A 19,148-nucleotide genomic window follows, 5' to 3' on the forward strand; every position below is an offset into this window, starting at 1 on the left:
TGGGTGGAAAACAGACAAAGTGGTTACTGGTTTGTTATTTTCTGATAGCTTGTTTCAGATAAGGGAAATAGGGACAGAAAAATAAGCAAAATAAGCTAGAGTGAAGATCAAAAGAAGCTAGAACTGCAGAAGTTGCAGACTGCCAAGAAAGGCTGAAAACTGGGTACTGGGAAAGTCTCAGTTAACTAAGAAGCCCCTGAGCTGAGTGAATCTTGGTTTCAGTGAACTGCAGAGGGGGTCTGGCCCAGCAAAAGAAAGCAGGAAAATGACTACCAGTGAGGCAGCTACTAAGGTAGAGCTGGCCAGACTGGAAGCAGAAGAGAAGGCAAAGGACCATGAGTTTCAACGGAAGCTCAAAGAACCAGAGGAGACTGCACACAGAAGGGTTATTGAGGCAGAGGCAGCGAGGGAGGAAGCTGCTCACAAAAGGGCTATGGAAGCAGAGGCAGCCAGGGACAAATGAGCCCTGGAGTTAAGAGACAGAGAAATACAGGCCCAGAAGCATGAACTGGCTGTTATGGAGTGCAAGAGAGGAAGCCCTCCAGCAGCTGGCCCCACTTCCCCAAAAATACACAAATGGGTGCGACAATGTCTGCGGTATGATGAGTCCAGTGATATTGCCGAATATTTCATCAGCTTTGTGCACCCTCCACACAATTCCTGACAATCAACAAATGATCACATTGGTCGCAAAATTGACTGGAAGAGCTCTGGACATATTCAATAAGATTCCTATTGATGATTCCAATTGATGACACTTCAAACTATGGTAAATTTAAGAAACTGGTTTTGAAACAGTTTCAGATTACACCTGAAACCTACAGGGTTAAACTCAGGAGTCTTAAGTGGGGATCTGGATTGAGTAATGTGGCTTATGTAAATGAAATGAGAGATGTGTTGGATAAGTGGGTGAGGGGAAAAGGCATTACAAGCTTTGAAGGAATGCGTGATTTGGTTACTCAGGAACAATTCCTGAATATGTTCAGTGATGATGTAAAACAGTATTTGTGGGACAAAAAGGTGGATACAATGAGTGGATTGGTTGAGTTTGCAGACTCTTTTGAGCCCTCGCAAGCCGCCATTAAACAGAAACCAGTGGCAGAGGGACACAGGGTTGGGGGAAAGCAGAATCACCGTTTTACCCCAGGGAAAGAGGAGACTGAGCGTTCACCTTCCCATTCCCCTGTTACTCCTCCCAAGTCTCCTGTACAGGCAGAGGAGCCCAAGAGGTGCTAGGTTTGTAAGTCCACTGAGCACCTGAGGAATAAATGTCCTTTGCTGAGTGGGAACAGGCAGCAGTTTACACATGAAGCTGCTGCTTCTCAGAGCCAGGCTGCTGCCTCTTTCCACCCAGCATTTGTAAAGGGGGCTTCTACACAACCGAGCAGTCAGCACATGCATGCTGTTAAACTGAATGGGAAAGTTCTCCTGGGATTGAGGGACACTGGTGCAGAGATTTCTGTGGTCAGGAGGGACCTGATCCAGGAGAAGGATTTGTTGCCAGGGGAAATGGCAGCATTAGAACTGGTGGGAGGTTACAAAGCCCTTGCCCCTTCAGCTAAGGCACACATGGAAACTGGTGATGTGCAGGCTGAGCTGACTGTTGCCACAGTGGCACACAATTTTGCACCATTTCGATGGGGGAATGATTTCTTTGATGTGGCAGAATCTGCCCCAGGCTTGGTTAACAGTGAGAAGGAATCTTGTGCTCAAAGCCCCAGGGTGGGATGTGTGTGTGAACTCACATGGGCTAGTGGGGGAAAAGGAGAGAGTCTCTTAAATTCCTCTGTAGCAGTGAAGCATGCAGCCTTTGGGGGCAGGAATGGCTGTAACCAGTTCCTGTAGCTCCGGGGCTCAAGGCAAGTCCTTGCGGGAGGGGCTGGACAAAGCCAGCTCCTGTCCTGTGATCATCTGCTTGGGGGAGGGGAATGTTCCACCGTGTAACAGGGAGGCCGTCCCAGCTGATGACTGCTAGGAAGTTGCTGGTCGGCATGGGACAAGCCCTGCCCTGGGATGCATAGAAACATGTACCCCAAAGGTGGAAGTTGGGGTCCTGGTTACTGCTGTGGTGGGAACAGACCCCAGGGACTCTGTAGCTGGAAGCAAGCCCAACCTGAGGGAAAGAGGGGGATTGTGCTGGCCAGGGAAGGGACTGTCATAGCTGGTAGATGTGAGCCCATAGCTGGACCAGGGTCCCCTTCCCTTTTGGGGGACACAGGAGTGTCTGGCCCAGTGGGGAGCCCAGAGAGGAAGGTGAGGGGAGACTGGAGGTTCTGCCCACTTTTTGTAGGGGGGCTTTTTCCCTGGAGGAGGGTGAAAAATCTGCATTTAAAATGCCAGACCCCTCTCCTGTCAATCAGGTTTTAAGGGAAGACTGAGGGTCAGATCTCCTGGAGGGGAGTGCCCACCCAGCTGACCTGTTGGGAGCAGAAAGTGGGGTAACTGAGGGGATCTTACCGATCCAAAGCACTCCATTAAAGAATGTTATTCCTGTTAACCTTATAAAAATAACACTCTCTCTTCAAGGCTGGTGGGAGAAAAACTCTGCACTTGGGAAGCTTCACAAGAGGGAGAGGCCGAGGGCAGGTATGGTTGCAGTGCCCCTTTCCTTGCCAAAGCCTCAAACACAGGCCTGAACTAAAAGCCTTCTCCAAAGAGACAGAAGAAACAGCATCAGAGCCCCTACTAGGGGACACAAAGGAATTGGGAAATGCAATAGACACTAAACAAGGTAAATTGTGTGAACAAAGCCTGTACGCCAAAGATTTCCTGTTACTCTTGTGTCTTTTGCTACTTCATCTGTGGGTCAAGACAAAGGAGCTAAAGCTAGTGGTAAATCCTTGAAAGATGTGGGACACACCTGCTTTCTGGGGGAAAAACACTTTTGTTCATGCTAGGGATGGTGGCAAGACAGTCCCACAAGCATGTTGCTTTTCAGCTTATACCTGTAAACAGGCTGGAACCTTGGCACCGCAGCAAAAGCATAACAGGCCTATGCTGCTGTGTGGAAGGGGAAACCGAGGCACACCGCCTCAAGGCATTTGTGGCTAAATGCCAAGACAACTCCACTTTAATAGATATTGCTGTCTGCATTCTGTTAGCAATACTACACCCCAACTTGTTTTCAGGCGTCTGGGGACCAGGAACCCCAAACCTTGCTGGAACACCTGTGAATGACCTCCTATGGTTTAAAGGTACTAAAAGGGGTTGTGACCAGAAACCAACAAGGATTTTACATGTGCTGCCTCTGCCATGGACAGTGTCCAAGTCTCTGGCTGTATGTTCAGGAGGAGGGTGTGACATTACACCCCATAATGCTTTCTAGAAATATGCTTATGAGTGTAACTATGACATAACTGGAATATGTTTTATGCTAGATAGGCCATGTAACATATCTCTGCAAAGGCTATGATCTCCTGGATATATTCCTTCTATTTGTATGCATGTATCATTTTTGTAGTTGGAGTTATGAATATTGGCTGTGTACTTGCTTGATTTTAAGTAGCGTAGTAGAGCATTTGGTCAGCTTCTGGAGTAAGGAATGTGCACGTTAAGTGCCCAATCAAGAAGCACTTAACAGACAATAGAACTTGGGGATGCCAATCCATATCTGAGCTTCCCCAGGAATGTGGTTTGGCTGGTAAGGAACTCAATTGTGTAGGGACATGTGACTTGCCCATGTGACTCCAAAACTCCATTTTGTAACTGGATTCTACACAGGGAGTGGGAGGGGTGTCCACCCAGAGGAGAAAGCCTATAAAAATCCCTGGGAGACCCCTCCATTTTGTCTTCAGCTGGCAAAAGACAAGCTGACCCACCCCAAGCATACCTGAAAGAAACTGGAACAGAGGCCAGTAACTACAGGGGGTGTGAGTGATTGCTGGACCCAGACTAGAGGGAGACTAGTCTGTAAAAGGAAGCTTAATGGAACACAAATGAGGGTGAGGGTTTTATCTGTATTCAGTTTTATTACTGTATTAGAGATAGATCTGCATGTTTTATTTTATTTTACTTGGTAATTCACTTTGTTCGGTCTGTTATTACTTGAAACCACTTAAATCCTACTTTCTGTACTTAATAAGATCACTTTTTACTTATTAATTAACCTGGAGTATGTATTAGTACCGGGGGTGGGGGGGGCAGTCAAACAGCTGTGCATATCTCTCTATCAGTGTTAGAGAGGGTGAACAATCTGTGAGTTTACCCTGTGTAAGCATTATACAGGGTAAAACGGATTTATTCAGGGTTTGGACCCCATTGGGAGTTGAGCATCTGAGTGTTAAAGACAGGAACATTTCTTAAGCTGCTTCCAGGAAAACCTACAGCTGTTATCGGACATGGTTCAGACCTGGGTCTGGGTTTGCAGCAGGCTAGCGTGTCTGGCTCAAGCCAGGCAGGGCACTGAAGTCCCAAGCTGCCAGGGCAGGAAAGCAGGGGCAGAAGTAGTCTCGCCCATAAGTTGACAGCTCCTAAGGGGGTTTCTGTGATCAAACCCATCACAGGTGGGTGCTCAGCGCTCTCTGAAAGTCCAGTCCTTTTGAGGTGCTTCAAGCTAGGTACCTAAAATCACTATTCGCTTTTGAAAAGCTTGACTCCAGTGAGCAGCTTCACTCTTCTAGCCTTCGTCCCCCACCTCAGACCCAAACCCATAAAGGGGGTGAGTGCTAATGGGAATCAAACTTGTATTAGCTTTCTTTAAACATCATTGTTTTTCCCTATTCAGCCATGTGAAAGCTGGATCCCTGGCTGGTCTCCGTCAGCATAACTCTATTGATGCCAATGGACCAGGTGTAAACATGAAATGCTCTATTCAAGTTAATTGCCCAGATCTCCTGCTAATGTACATTGGCCATAAACACTATGTAATTCAAAGGGGCCAGATCCCCAGCTGGCATAAATCAGCTTAGATCCACTGGAGTCAGTGGGCCAGATCCTTAGGTGGTGTGAAACTTAGGTGGTGTGAAGCAAAGAAGCCCCATCGAAGTCTTGACACCAGATTCTTTGCTGGTGTAACTGACACTGGTCATTTGGAGCTTCTGGGTGGTGTAAATTGGAATGTTCCCATTGAAGTCAACAGGCCGGAGCCACTGCGGGTGTGACTCCTGTGCCAATTTGCAGCCGCAGAGGATCTGAGCTAAGGATCACCAATGCACAGCCTCCTTTGGGTAACTTCCATACTATGTCCATAGGAATCAGAGCCGGCCGACAATGGCACTTTTATTCATTAAAACTCTCACAAATTGTGTTTTTGGTATTTGACCAGCTTGAGGCCAGGTTTTACGCAAGAAACTTTTTGTCAGTATTGCCATGTGGGTTAGGCGTGTATTTTTTTTTTTTAAACAACATTTCTGTACCAGCAAAATCCATCGGTCCTGTCTACACTTGGACTGTTACAGTGGCACCTCTGTAGCGCTTCAGTGTAGAGGCTCTCAATGCTGATGGGAGGTGTTCTCTTGTCAGCAGAGGTAATCTGCCTCCTTGAGACATGCTAGCTAGTGCTCCCTACTTGGGGACTGAGGTTGGCTTGACTACGTCACTTGGGGTGTGATGTTTCCACAATTATGGCACATAGTTTTGATGCAGGAAGTGTTTTCTAGGCCTGGGGATTTGTGCACAGCTCAGTTTCTAGGGGAGTAGTTGCCTGCAAATGGTCACATTGTCTTTGCTTGAATGTGCAGGGTTAAGGAGACAGTGTAAGGAAAGTGTCCACCGTTGCGCCCCTGCACAGATACCATGCACGACTGCATTCTCTTTGCAGAGACAAACACCTACAAGATCTCTATCAAGCATTCTTACAACTACAATACCCACCTGCAGAAGTGAAGAAACAGATTGATAGAGCCAGAAGAGTTCCCAGAAGTCACCTACTACAGGACAGGCCCAACAAAGAAAATAACAGAACGCCACTAGCCGTCACCTTCAGCCCCCAACTAAAACGCCTCAAACGCATTATTAAGGACCTACAACCTATCCTGAAGGATGATCCAACACTCTCACAAATCTTGGGAGACAGGCCAGTCCTTGCCTACAGACAACCCCCCAACCTGAAGCGAATACTCACCAACAACCACATACCACACAACAGAACCACTAACCCAGGAACCTATCCTTGCAACAAAGCCCGTTGCCAACTGTGCCCACATATCTATTCAGGGGACACCATCAGAGGGCCTAATAACATCAGACACACTATCAGAGGCTCGTTCACCTGCACATCCACCAATGTGATAATATGCCATCATGTGCCAGCAATGCCCCTCTGCCATGTACATTGGTCAAACTGGACAGTCTCTCCGTAAAAGAATAAATGGACACAAATCAGATGTCAAGAATTATAACATTCATAAACCAGTCGGAGAACACTTCAATCTCTCTGGTCACGCGATTACAGACATGAAAGTTGCGATATTACAACAAAAAAACTTCAAAACCAGACTGCAGTGAGAGACTGTTGAATTGGAATTCATTTGCAAATTGGATACAATTAACTTAGGTTACCCTGCATAATGACTTAGCCACTCCCAGTCTCTATTCAAGCCTATTTCCCTTTGTTTTTTCCTCCCCCCTCCCCCCCCAGACATTCTTGTTAAACCCTGGATTTGTGCTGGAGATGGCCCACCTTGATTATCATACACATTGTAAGCAGAGTGATCACTTTAGATAAGATATTACCAGCTGGAGAGTGGGGTGGGGGGAGAGAGAACCTTTTGTAGTGGTAAACACCCATTTTTTCATGGTTTGTGTGTATAAAAAGATCTTCTGTACTTTCCACAGTATGCATCCGATGAAGTGAGCTGTAGCTCACGAAAGCTTATGCTCAAATAAATTGGTTACTCTCTAAGGTGCCACAAGTACTCTTTTTCTTTTTGCGAATACAGACTAACACGGCTGTTACTCTAAAACTCTCAAAATGCTATCAGTCAATAAGAGACACAGTAATTAGGTGATGTTAGTAACTGAACAATTACTAGGCCTTATGCCTATGTATTACACTGGCTTCATGTGTGTGTGTGTGTGTGTACGCACACACATGCATCAATGTATGACCTTCCAGAAGCATGATTGGGGAGCAGTAGCAGTCAATCCATGTATTAAAGTTAAAGGGAATCTCATTCAGCTCAGATTGTATGGACCTGAGGATGGGCAGGAATGATGCCAGGATGGGCAGGAATGGCATCCCTAACCATCTGTTTGCCAGAAGCTGGGAATGGGTGACAGGAGATGGATCACTTGAGATTACCTGTTCTGTACATTCCCTCAGGGGCACCTGGCCTTGGCCACTGTTGCAAGACAGGAGACTGGGCTAGATGGACCTTTGGTCTGACCCAGTCTGGCCATTCTTTTGTTGACCTGTTTTTTCTGTGCTGAAAACCTCACAGTGAGTCTTTGTGGATAATCAAGATGCCCTCATGGCTCATTACACCTGCACAGTAGATTTGGATATATATGCTTACCTACACGTTATTAGATTACAAGCCTGTAGGGCAGTGCCCATGAGGTATGGCTTACCTACGGATTGTTAGTAGATCGGATCGTAAATTTTCCAATGGAATGTTTTTTTTACCAAAAAAAAAAAAATCATTTAGTCAACACTGTCATTTCCATGGGAACATGTTTATTTTGGGGCGGGGGTGGGGAAGGAGACTCATTAAGAAAAATAAACAATTGAAATGAAGTGTTTTGGTGGCATTGGACAGGGAACCTTTTGATTTTGTGTTCTGACATGACTTTTTGTTTCATTTTTTTTCCCTTAGGACAGTAGCCTATGTGTTACCTATGTGGTATGCCTCTACTAAATATTATTAGGCCTTGAGCCTTGATGGAAGCACCTGTGAGGTATAACTGACCTAAAGATTACTAGGCCAGAAATCTGTATGTCAATACTTGTATAGCATTCCTCACTTAAAAATGATTAGGCCCCTCATAACTGCCAGGCAGGGCCTGTGACATATTGCTCTCCTAGAGTGTATGAAGTCACCAGCCTGAAAAGCCGTACCTGTGTGGTATTGCTCACCCAAGTATTTTTAGGCCATATGCCTGCATGGCATTACGTATCCAGAGATGAATAGGCTTCCAGTAGTCCTTGTGTGGTTGTGACAGATGTTTTCCAAGGATATTGAATTAAGGTGAAATATCTTTGGAGTCCATTGTATTAACTACAAAGCTCATGCATTAATGTGGCCCTGGATGATCAAAGTGCCATATTGACAGACAAGAATGGTCTTTTAGGACAATACATGTGAAGTGGATTTCATGGCAAATATCTAAGGAGAGGTGAAGACAAATTTCCCACCTCCAGTTATGCAAACACCCAGCTTATTAAAGCTGTGGCCTGAAGAGTGGGCCTTTTTCTGCTGACTACCTGTTCTCAAAGGCACAAGATCAGTGGCCCAAGCTGTACAAAGGATAGACTGACCTGTTCACAGGGGCGGGAGTTCTCAGCTGAGGCTCTTATGAACTTGTAGTCACGGGGAAAACCACTAAATGTGGTTTGAAAGACTGACTCCTACCAGAGCCCCTGCTGGATTTGGGAGGTGATTTGGGGTAAGCTCATTAGCAGGTGTGTAGGTTCTCCTATTGTTTTTAGTATGTTTTCTCTGTAATAATTTCACCTGAAGAATACATGTGCCAGCTTATCAAGGTCTGTGTAGTAATTTATAACTGCTGGCCATTACACTGTTCATAATCTTTGATGAGAAAGCAAAGCACAGAAGCTGGCCTGTTTAGGCAGTCTGATTTGCAGGGGATATCACAGTGTAGGAAGGGAACTGGAAAATCCCCAGTTAGGTGGGGGAGAGATACAGATCTCTGTCCAAGAGAGGTGTTGTCTGAGGAGCTGGGGGCCTAGAATGGATGCCCTTGGTGGACCAGTAGGGTAACCATATGTCCCGATTTTATAGGGACAGTCCAGATTTTTGTGTCCCCTTGTAGGTGGGGAACTTTGTGGGATGGGAAGTGGTACCTGGAGAAGGATTCCTAGGGTTTGTTGGTATATTCTGCTGAGCCCTTGCCTTCTCCATCTCCAGTTCATGCTCCCTCTCTTTTTCCTTCTCCTCCAGTTCTTTGGCCCTTGCCTCCACTTCTTTTTCCTTTGCCTCCATAGCTCTCTTGTGAGCAGCCGCTTGGTGGTGTTCTGCCTCTTTCGCTGCCTCCCTTTCTTTGTCCTTTGCCTCCATTTCTCTCCTGTGAGTAGCTTCTAGGGCTTTTTTGGCTGCTTTCACTGCCTCCAGTTTGGCTAACTCCAATTTGTGTAGTGCCTTGGTGTCTGTCATTTTTACCTCTCTGTTTTTAACTAACTTTAGACCCAAGGGTTAGAAATAAAACAAACAAAACTTGGCTTGTAAAATTTTGCTGTGCTGTAATAGGATACCTATATTCTCTGATAGGGATTGTCAGCCTACAGAAAAATCCAAAAAAAAAACCAAAAAAAAAAAAAACACCCCAACAACAACAACAATAAAAAAAATTCAATCCCCCCCCCCCAAAAAAAACCCTAACACCTTTGCCTCCAGGGAAATAGGCAGAAAACCCCTCCAGTTACTTTTAGGTAAAAAAAAAAAAAAAAAAACTTCAGGTCTGAGAAGACTTGTGAATTTCCCTGCAGGAGGTTAACGACTCTGCCTTCAGGTAGAGAAAACTGCAATTCACAAAAGTTAATTCCCTTTTGTCTCTGCTCTGGCCCCAAAGCAAAGCAAAAAAACCCTTTGAATTATTTCCAGTTGGAGACCTGCTTTCTAGCAGCCCAAAGGATTTTAAAAATTTCCTTTTAAAATCTGTTTTTCTGGTTCAAAAAATCTCAAATTGATCTCAAAATGATTTCAAGTTAACCCCACCGCTCTGCCACCATGTCAAGGTTCCTTCCCCACTCTGAGCTCTCAGGTACAGATATGGGGAGCTGCAAGAAAACCTCCTAAACTTACTTTTACCAGCTTAGGTTAAAACTTCCCCATGGTACAAACTATTTTATCCTTTGCCCTTAGACTTCCACTGCCACCACCAAACATTTATCTGGGTTTATTTTTATTAGGAAAGTGTTGTTTGGAAACATCTTTCCCCGAAAAATCCTCCCAACCCTTGCACCCCACTTCCTGGGGAAAGTTTGGTAAAAATCCTCACCAATTTGCATAGGTGACCACAGACCCAAACCCTTGGATCTTAGAACAATGAAAAAGCATTCAGTTCTGGAAAAGAAACATTTTAATAGAAGAAACAGTAAAAAAGAATCACCTCTGTAAAATCAGGGTGGTAAATACCTTACAGGGTAATTAGATTCAGAACATAGAGAATCCCTCTAGGCAAAACCTTAAGTTACAAAAAGACACACAGACAGGAATATCCATTCTATTCAGCACAACTTAATTTCTCAGCCATTTAAAGAAATCATAATCTAACACATATCTAGCTAGATTACTTGCTAAGTTCTAAGACTCCATTCCTGTTCTGTCCCTGGCAAAAGCATCAGACAGACAGACACTTTGTTTTTCGCTCCCCCCAGCTTTTGAAAGCATCTTGTCTCCTCATTGGTCATTTTGGACAGGTGCCAGCGAGGTTATCCTAGCTTCTTAACCCTTTACAGGTGAGAGGATTTTTCCACTGGCCAGGAGGGATTTTAAAGGGGTTTACCCTTCCCTTATATTTATGACAGAAGGGTAACCACCATTCTGTATACAGTACTATAAAATCCCTCCTGGCCAGAGGCACAAAATCCTCTTACCGGAAAAGGGTTAAGAAGCTCAAGTAACGTGGCTGGCACCGGACCATGATGACCAATAAGGGGAGAAGATACTTTCAAATCTGAGGGGAGGTGGGGTACAGATTTGTTCTTTCTGTTCCGTTTGGCTCTTTCCGGAGTCAGATCAAGAAAGCAAGCAATTCAACTCCTATAGAATTAGTAAGCACTAGCAAAGGGATGCATTAGATTATCTTTTGTTTTGGCTTGTGATTTTCTCTGTGTTGAGAAGAAGTTGTATTCCTGGTTATGTTTTTTTTTTCTTTTTGTAACTTTAAGGTTTTGCCAAGAGGAAAATCCTCTGTGTTTTGAATCTGATTGCCCTGTGAGATTATCTTCCATTCTAATTTTATGGAGGTGCTTCTTTTATCTTTTTTCTTTCTAATAAAGTTCTCTGTCCTAAAAAACCCAAGGCTGGTCTGTGGTCATCTTGTTTATTCTCAAGCCACCCCAGGAAAGGTGGTGTAGGACTTGGGGGGAAATTAGGGGGAAGATAGGGCTCCAAGTGGCCCTCCCTAAATGTTTGTTGAATCACTTGGTGGTGGCAGCATTTACCTAATCCAAGGTACAAGGAAGAATTTGTGCCTTGGGGAAGTTTTAACCTAAGCTGGTAAAAATAAGCTTAGGGGATCTTTCATGCGGATCCCGACATCTGTACCCTAGAGTTCAGAGTGGGGAGGGAACCCTGACAGCTCCTCAAGTTCTTGAGCTCCGACACTTCCCTCAATCAACTCCTTCTCTATAACTATGGCAGCTCCGTGGAAATCATCTCCATCCTCATTATCCTCATCTCCTACATTTTAATCATCATCTCTCTCCTGAGGTTCTTGCTCAGTTAATCTCTTGATTAATGTAGTAAAAAGTCACCAGTGAGGAACTGCAGAACAACAAGGGGACTGGCTAAGCCAATGAGATATAATGTCCTATAGCAACAGACATAGGTATATAACAGATGTAAGGGATAATTAAGTTGTCATGGGATAAGAGGGAAGATCCTTTCATGGACTGAGAATGGTTAAAAGACAGGGAGCAAAGGGTAGGAATAAATGGTAAATTTTCAGAATGGAGAGGGGTAACTAATGGTGTTCCCCAAGGGTCAGTCCGAGGACCAGTCCTATTCAACTTATTCATAAATGATCTGGAGAAAGGCGTAAACAGTGAGGTGGCAAAGTCTGCAGATGATACTACACTGCTCAAGACAGTTAAGCCCAAAGCAGACTGTGAAGAACTTCAAAAAGATCTCACAAAACTTGGACAAGAAAATGGCAAATGAAATGTAATGTGGAGAAATGTAAAGTAATGCACATTGGGAAAAAAAAACCCAAGTATACATACAATATGATGGGGGCTAATTTAGCTACAGCTAATCAGGAAAAAGATCTTGGAGTCATCGTGGACAGTTCTCTGAAGACGTCCACACAGTGTGCAGTGGCAGTCAAAAAAGCAAACAGGATGTTAGGAATCGTTAAAAAAGGGATAGAGAATAAGATGGAGAATATCTTATTGGCCTTATATCAATCCATGGTACGCCCACATTTCCAATACTGTGTACAGATGTGGTCTCCTCATCTCAAAAAAGATACACTACCATGAGAAAAGGTTCAGAGAAGGGCAACTAAAATGATAAGGGGTTTGGAACAGGTCCCATATGAGGAGAGATTAAAGGGGCTAGGACTTCTCAGCTCGGAAAAGAGGAGACTAAGGGGGGATACGATAGAGATATATAAATTCATGAGTGGTGTGGAGAAAATGAATAAGGAAAAGTTATTTACTTGTTCCCATAACATAAGAACTAGGGCCACCAAATGAAATTAATGGGCAGCAGGTTTAAAAGAAATAAAAGGAAGTTCTTCTTCACACACCACACAGTCAACCTGTGGAACTCCTTGCCTGAGGAGGTTGTGAAGGCTAGGATTATAACAGGGTTTAAAAGAGAACTGGATAAATTCATGGAGGTTAAGTCCATTTTAATGGCTATTAGCCAAGATAGGTAAGGAATGGTGTCCCTCGCCTCTGTTTGTCAGAGGGTGGAGATGGATGGCAGGAGAGTGATCACTTGATCATTACCTCTTAGGTTGACTCCCTCTGGGGCATCTGGCAGTGGCCACTGTTGGTAGACAGGATACTGGGCTGGATGGATCTTTGGTCTGACTCAGGGTATGTCTACACTACGGAATAAGGTTGAATTTATAGAAGTCGTTTTTTTAGAAATCGGTTTTATATATTCGAGTGTGTGTGTCCCCACAGAAAATGCTCTAAGTGCATTAAGTGCATTAACTCGGCGGAGTGCTTCCACAGTACCGAGGCTAGCGTCGACTTCCGGAGCGTTGCACTGTGGGTAGCTATCCCACAGTTCCCGCAGTCTCCGCTGCCCATTGGAATTCTGGGTTGAGATCCCAATGCCTGATGGAGCTAAAATATTGTCGCGGGTGGTTCTGGGTACATATCGTCAGGCCCTCCCTTCCCTCCCTCCCTCCCTCCGTGAAAGCAAGGGCAGACAATCGTTTCGCGCCTTTTTTCCTGAGTTACCTGTGCAGACGCCATACCACCGCAAGCATGGAGCCCACTCAGGTAACCGTCACCGTATGTATCCTGGATGCTGGCAGACGCGGTACGGCATTGCTACACAGTAGCAGCAACCCATTGCCTTGTGGCAGCAGACGGTGCAGTATGACTGGTAGCCGTCCTCGTCATGTCCGAGGTGCTCCTGGCCCCGTCAGCTGGGAGCGCCTGGGCAGACATGGGCGCAGGGACTAAATTTGGAGTGACTTTACCAGGTCATTCTCTTTAGTCCTTCAGTCAGTCCTATTGAACCGTCTTATGGTGAGCAGGCAGGCAATACGGATTGCTAGCAGTTGTACTGTACCATCTTCTGCCGGGCAGGCAAGAGATGACGATGGCTAGCAGTCGTATTGTACCATCTTCTGCCGGGCAGGCAAGAGATGACGATGGCTAGCAGTCGTACTGTACCATCTTCTGCCGAGCAGCCATGAGATGTGGATGGCATGCAGTCCTTCTGCACCGTCTGCTGCCAGCCAAAGATGTAAAAGATAGATGGAGTGGATCAAAACAAGAAATAGACCAGATTTGTTTTATACTCATTTGCTTCCCCCCCTCCCCCGTCTAGGGACTCATTCCTCTAGGTCACACTGCAGTCACTCACAGAGAAGGTGCAGCGAGGTAAATCTAGCCATGTATCAATCAGAGGCCAGGCTAACCTCCTTGTTCCAATAAGAACAATAACTTAGGTGCACCATTTCTTATTGGAACCCTCCGTGAAGTTCTGCCTGAAATACTCCTTGATGTAAAGCCACCCCCTTTCTTGATTTTAGCTCCCTGAAGCCAACCCTGTAAGCCGTGTCGTCAGTCGCCCCTTCCTCCGTCAGAGCAACGGCAGACAATTGTTCGCGCCATTTTTCTGTGCGGACGCCATACCAAGGCAAGCATGGAGGCTGCTCAGCTCACTTGGGCAATTAGGAGCACATTAAACACCATACGCATTATCCAGCAGTATATGCAGCACCAGAACCTGGCAAAGCGATACTGGCCGAGGAGGCGACGTCAGTGCGGTCACGTGAGCGATCAGGACATGGACACAGATTTCTCTGAAAGCACGGGCCCTGCCAATGCATGCATCATGGTGCTAATGGGGCAGGTTCATGCTGTGGAACGCCGATTCTGGGCTTGGGAAACAAGCACAGACTGGTGGGACCGCATAGTGTTGCAGGTCTGGGATGATTCCCAGTGGCTGAGAAACTTTCGCATGCATAAGGGCACTTTCATGGAACTTTGTGACTCGCTTTCCCCTGCCCTGAAGCGCATGAATACCAAGATGAGAGCAGCCCTCACAGTTGAGAAGCGAGTGGCGATAGCCCTGTGGAAGCTTGCAACGCCAGACAGCTACCGGTCAGTTGGGAATCAATTTGGAGTGGGCAAATCTACTGTGGGGGCTGCTGTGATGCAAGTAGCCCATGCAATCAAAGATCTGCTGATATCAAGGGTAGTGACCCTGGGAAATGTGCAGGTCATAGTGGATGGCTTTGCTGCAAGGGGATTCCCTAACTGTGGTGGGGCCATAGACAGAACCCATATCCCTATCTTGGCACCGGAGCACCAAGCCGGCGAGTACATAAACCGCAAGGGGTACTTTTCAATAGTGCTGCAAGCTCTGATGGATCACAAGGGACGTTTCACCAACATCAACGTGGGATGGCCGGGAAAGGTACATGACACTCGCATCTTCAGGAACTCTGGTCTGTTTCAAAAGCTGCAAGAAGGGACTTTATTCCCAGACCAGAAAATAACTTTTGGGGATGTTGAAATGCCTATATGTATCCTTGGGGACCCAGCCTACCCCTTAATGCCATGGCTCATGAAGCCGTACACAGGCAGCCCGGACAGTAGTCAGGAGCTGTTCAACTACAGGCTGAGCAAGTGCAGAATGGTGGTAGAATGTGCATTTGGACATTTAAAGGCGCGCTGGCGCAGTTTACTGACTCGCTTAGACCTCAGCGAAACCAATATTCCCACTGTTATTACTGCTTGCTGTGTGCTCCACAATATCTGTGAGAGTAAGGGGGAGACGTTTATGGCGGGGTGGGAGGTTGAGGCAAATCGCCTGGCTGCTGGTTACGCGCAGCCAGACACCAGGGCGGTTAGAAGAGCACAGGAGGGCGCGGTACGCATCAGAGAGGCTTTGAAAACCAGTTTCATGACTGGCCAGGCTACGGTGTGAAAGTTCTCTTTGTTTCTCCGTGATGAAACCCCCCGCCCCTTGGTTCACTCTACTTCCCTGTAAGCTAACCACCCTCTCCCCCTCCCTTCGATCACCGCTTGCAGAGCTAATAAAGTCATTGTTGCTTCACATTCATGCATTCTTTATTCATTCATCACACAAATAGGGGGATGACTACCAAGGTAGCCCAGGAGGGGTGGTGGAGGAGGGAAGGAAAATGCCACACAGCACTTTAAAAGTTTACAACTTTAAAATTTATTGAATGCCAGCCTTCTTTTTTGGGGGCAATCCTCTGGGGTGGAGTGGCTGGTTGGCCGGTGGCCCCCCCACCGCGTTCTTGGGCGTCTGGGTGTAGAGGCTATGGAACTTGGGGAGGAGGGCGGTTGGTTACACAGGGGCTGTAGTGGCAGTCTGTGCTCCAGCTGCCTTTGCTGAAGCTCAACCATACACTGGAGCATACTGGTTTGGTCCTCCAGCAGCCTCAGCATTGAATCCTGCCTCCTCTCATCACGCTGCCGCCACCTTTCAGCTTCAGCCCTCTCTTCAGCCCGCCACTTACTCTCTTCAGCCCGCCACTTACTCTCTTCAGCCCGCCACCTCTCCTCCCGGTCATTTTGTGCTTTCCTGCACTCTGACATTATTTGCCTCCATGCATTTGTCTGTGCTCTGTCAGTGTGGGAGGACAGCATGAGCTCGGAGGACATTTCATCACGAGCGCGTTTTTTTTCTTTCTAATCTTCACTAGCCTCTGGGAAGGAGAAGATCCTGTGATCATTGAAACACATGCAGCTGGCGGAGAAAAAAAAAGGGACAGCGGTATTTAAAAAGACACATTTTATAAAACACTGGCTACACTCTTTCAGGGTAAACCTTGCTGTTAACATTACATACATAGCACATGTGCTTTTGTTACAAGGTCGCATTTTGCCTCCCCCCACCACGTGGCTACCCCCTCAACCCTCCCCCCTCCCTGTGGCTAACAGCGGGGAACATTTCTGTTCAGCTGCAGGCAAACAGCCCAGCAGGAACGGGCTCCTCTGAGTGTCCCCTGAAGAAAAGCACCCTATTTCAACCAGGTGACCATGGATTATATCTCACTCTCCTGAGGATAACACAGAGAGATAAAGAACGGATGTTGTTTGAACGCCAACAAACATACACTGCAATGCTTTGTTGTACAATGATTCCCGAGTACGTGTTACTGGCCTGGAGTGGTAAAGTGTCCTACCATGAAGGACGCAATAAGTCTGCCCTCCCCAGAAACCTTTTGCAAAGGCTTTGGGAGTATATCCAGGAGAGCCGCGAATGCCAGGGCAAAGTAATCCTTTCACATGCTTGCTTTTAAACCATGGATAGTATTTTAAAAGGTACACTCACCGGAGGTCCCTTCTCCGCCTGCTGGGTCCAGGAGGCAGCCTTGGGTGGGCTCGGGGGGTACTGGCTCCAGGTCCAGGGTGAGAAATAGTTCCTGGCTGTCGGGAAAACCTGTTTCTCCGCTTGCTTGCTGTGAGCTATCTACAACCTCATCATCATCATCATCTTCTTCGTCCCCAAAACCTGCTTCCGTATTGCCTCCATCTCCATTGAAGGAGTCAAACAACACGGCTGGGGTAGTGGTGGCTGAACCCCCTAAAATGGCATGCAGCTCATCATAGAAGCGGCATGTTTGGGGCTCTGACCTGGAGCGGCCGTTCGCCTCTCTGGTTTTCTGGTAGGCTTGCCTCAGCTCCTTCAGTTTCACGCGGCACTGCTTCGGGTCCCTGTTATGGCCTCTGTCCTTCATGCCCTGGGAGATTTTGACAAAGGTTTTGGCATTTTGAAAACTGGAACGGAGTTCTGATAGCATGGATTCCTCTCCCCATACAGTGATCAGATCCCGTACCTCCCGTTCGGTCCATGCTGGAGCTCTTTTGCGATTCTGGGACTCCATCATGGTCACCTCTGCTGATGAGCTCTGCATGGTCACCTGCAGCTTCCCACGCTGGCCAAACAGGAAATGAGATTCAAAAGTTCGCGGTTCTTTTCCTGTCTACCTGGCCAGTGCATCTGAGTTGAGAGTGCTGTCCAGAGCGGTCACAATGGAGCACTCTGGGATAGCTCCCGGAGTCCAATACCATCGAATTGTGTCCACAGTACCCCAAATTCGACCCGGCAAGGCCGATTTAAGCGCTAATCCACTTGTCAGGGGTGGAGTAAGGAAATCGATTTTAAGAGCCCTTTAAGTCGAAATAAAGGGCTTCATCGTGTGGATGGGTGCAGGTTTACATCGATTTAATGCTGCTAAATTCAACCTAAAGTCCTAGTGTAGACCAGGGCTCAGTATGGCCATTCTTAATGTTCTTATGTTCTTATAATGGGACATGCATGTGTTTTGGTTTGGGGTATTACATTTGACCCGATGTGTATTTATGTAAAGATTTAGGGTCACAGGATAGGAGATTCTTTTGGGTAGGAAAGGAATCATTTCATCCATCTCTCCCTGATCCATGGAGGGCAGATGGTCTGCTGGACTTGGACTCAGCAGACCTGGGTTCATTCTTCTGCTCTGTCACAAAGTGGACAAATCACTTAAATTGCCCCATAGATCAGTACCACCTTTACAGTGATATCAAGTTTAAAAAAGTCTCTCTCCTCACTCTGGTGTGTGGTGGTCTGCTCCGCAGAACTGAAGCAGTGAGATAATTGCTGAGCAATGCGGGTGGGGGATAAAGAGTAAGGATTTTAAGAAAGACAGTTTTGGGAAAAGGGAATGGCTGAAGGTTCTGAGGCTGAGACAAGGTTCCTTTCCCTATTGCATCACCAGTTCCAATCCAGGGAGGAGGTCAAGATCCATGAGCCAAGAAAGATGATGGGTCTTGAAATGGGATATGATTGTTTTCAGCTTTAGGTCACAGATCTTTTTTTTCCCCACACCCCGTTCAGTGAATGGGACCAACATTCCATGTATGGAAACAGCACCACAGGGAAAGCCAAGGACGTTATCTCAGCAGCAGAGCAGATGCTGAGATCCATTTTGAGTGGCTGCACCTCTTTCCACAGCTTTTTCATTCTTCTAGAAAGCGGGACAGAACATGAGAAAGACGAGTGTTTATTGACCTATAACTTTATTATAAAATATTATGTTTGCTCCCAGAAGGACTGAAAGAAGAAAATGAAACGAGTTATGGCAATAAATAAATGTGTGGTGATATATAGCATTTGTGGTGGATTTGAATAAATTAATAAAGAAGGATGATAGGGAGAAAATGGTGTTCATCTGGCTTATTCAAACCTTTCACTGCATGAAGGCAACAGTCCTCTATCCTCAGAAAAACTGGAACATTTGTAACTGATTTCTGAGTGTATTAAGCTTAGCCTGAGAGCTTTGTTTTATTTTGCTTTGTTCTGTCTGTTATTACTTAAAAACACTTAAATCCTACTTTTTATACTTAATAAAATCACTTTTCTTTATTTATAAACTTAGTGTAAGTAATTGTTACCGGTGTGTATGTGTGTGGGGGGCGGAAACAGCTGTGCATATCTCTCTTGCAGTGATATAGAGGGCAAGCATTTAACATTTTATCCTGTACAAGCTTTATAAAGAGTAAAGCAGATTTATTTGGGGTTTAGATCCCATTGGGAGCTGGGTATCTGTGTACTGGAGACAGGTGTCCTGCTGAGCTTGTTTCAGTCTAGATCTGCACC

Source organism: Natator depressus, chromosome 6, assembly GCF_965152275.1.
Source record: "Natator depressus isolate rNatDep1 chromosome 6, rNatDep2.hap1, whole genome shotgun sequence".
Lineage (NCBI taxonomy): Eukaryota > Metazoa > Chordata > Testudines > Cheloniidae > Natator > Natator depressus.